We start from the raw sequence: 2,344 nt of genomic DNA on the forward strand, positions 1-2,344 counted from the left end.
AGAAATTAAACCTACACAATGTAGTTATAGTGATAGAAAAAATTCCATCATCATATGAAACTTCAGATAAACAACTTATTCGTGAGGAAGACAAAATATTATTATTATTAAATAATGTATAAGTAAATAAGTTATTAATGAGGAAAACAAATTATTATTATTAAATTATTTTTCTTTCTTTTTTGTCTTTCAGTAACAATTTTTAAACTGTTTTAGATCCAAATATCTGTATAGAAAACATTTATACAGATAAATTAGTGTTAAGAAATTTAAAAAGGCATAGTAAAATTAAAAAATGTCCTTTCTATGTTTTGAAATCTTATAAATGTTTTTGAGATTGGAAACCTCCACATCTTGGCTAGATGTGAAAAACATGTGAGAATTCAGTAGGTTATGGAAAGATCCAGAACTGACCATCTCATAAAAGCAAAAACAAAGTTATGGTGCTTCTATTATTGCTTAATCCCAAGGTTAAAAGGGAGACCATGGAATACTAAAGTCAGGTATTTACTAAAGAGTGTTGATGTCTACTAGCCAAATTCAGCCCTCACCCACCAGTTGAAACAGGAGTCTTTCTCAGTTCATTGTCTAGTAGGAGTTTGAAACATTTCAACTAAAACCTTTACTTTTCCTTTAGCCTTCAACATGTGTGGTCCCAACACTGCTGTCTCTGAGGTGGCCTCTGATTCAGACCTTGTAGCTCCATTTTCAAATTCACCTTGCTTCAATATCCATAAGCACACTTCTTTTTCAGAGCTTCTTCTATGTGGGCAGCAGGGCCAGTAGCACCCACTGGCTTGGGCTATACATCTTCCTCTGACTCTTGACTGACTGAAGTTTTACACTATCCATCTTTTTAAGGATCTCTAGCATATTTGGCACATCTGATTTCTTGGGATTATTCTTAGCCAAAATCTTTCCAGCATTGGCTTTTTGCTCTCTTCACTCTTTAATCAGATCAATATCAGATTTACTTTGCTGGAGCTCTAGTAGAGTGGTGGATGGGAGGTGGTGGTGGTGCTGGGGCTGTGATAATAGATGTGGTAGAATCCAAGTCACCTACTGCAGTGAGATTCTGTTGCTCTTGCAGGGTCACTTTTTGCTAATCCGAGGTCTGAATATAGCAAGTTCATTGTCAAGTGCATGGATCTTCTCTGCAGGGCTTCCTCATTGGTTAGGGTTGCAGTCTTTGGTGGAGGCTCTTCTGGACACAAGTTTGGTAAGGAAATATGCCTACTTGGGGGCTTCTCAAAGAAAGGAAGGTCATTTTGAAGGGGTGGCTTTGATTTTACCTCTGTCCTTAGTCTTACTGAGTACTCTACTCTCCTTCTTCTGTGGCTACCCATGCAATATCAGCAAAAGACAACATTGCCTCCTTTTTTGGATGGTTGAGACTCCATTCTGTTGCACGGCTTTAAGTTGAAATTGAACTCCAAGACACTGAATTAGAGATAAGTTAGTAACAATTTTCCTTATGATACTTCCAGATGAACTCATATGGTTTTTCAGACCAAAGCACTGATTGCATGCTTACTCCAACTTGTTGAAAACCATTCTCATCAGATGCGTAATCCAGACAAGCATTCAGAGGGCAAAGTCATCCTAAATTTGCATTTCAGGTACTTCAGGCATACATAGCAGCATATGGTCCGTTAGAGCACGCTGACTGCCTCCCCGACCCCTATTCCTCAGCAGCCAGCATATTCTCCAGCTACTCAGGTTTTCAGATTCAAATTATTTTTCTTGTAATTGAAGAATCATTGATAGAATATATAAACAAGTATTTTGAATTATAAAAAAATCATGAAGCCACTTTCAGTGAGTCAACAAATTATGAGAAATCTCAGGAAAAACACTAATATACCACAGAAAAGGTTTTTATTTGAAATTAAATTTAAATTCAAAATCAGAATTCTAATGAAATTTCATTAAAATACAGATGATTAAAAACTTAAAAATAATTTAAATATTAAAAATTAAAATTTTAACTTTAATTTTAAGTGACTTAATACAAATACAAAGTAGTGATAATTAAAAAGCAATTTTTAAATCTGAATTTTAATGACTAATATTTATGAAAAATTAAATCTTTTTAGGAGAATTGTGCCATGAATCTTCAGGTATAGATGACTAAAATTTATATTCAAAATTATCTACATAATTATTTTCAAAATAATTTACTAGAAATATGTCCCAATATTGTCAAAGTCTATAAAACATTTTAACAACTCCAGTAATAGTTACATCCACAGAAAGATACTTCTCAAAAGTCAAAATAATAAAAAAAATTAATTGAGGTGCATTTGCCAGGAGTGATTTAAATCAACTTCTGTTACACTGATTG

At 33.7% G+C, this 2,344-nt stretch overlaps 1 pseudogene; it reads right to left on the reverse strand.

The window, feature by feature from the left end:
- Positions 1–390: 390 nt before the first annotated feature.
- On the reverse strand, positions 391–1,584 carry LOC144369538 (mitochondrial fission regulator 1 pseudogene; annotated as a pseudogene).
- Positions 1,585–2,344: the final 760 nt, after the last annotated feature.

The sequence above is a fragment of the Ictidomys tridecemlineatus genome, chromosome 12, assembly GCF_052094955.1.
Source record: "Ictidomys tridecemlineatus isolate mIctTri1 chromosome 12, mIctTri1.hap1, whole genome shotgun sequence".
Classification (NCBI taxonomy): Eukaryota; Metazoa; Chordata; class Mammalia; order Rodentia; family Sciuridae; genus Ictidomys; species Ictidomys tridecemlineatus.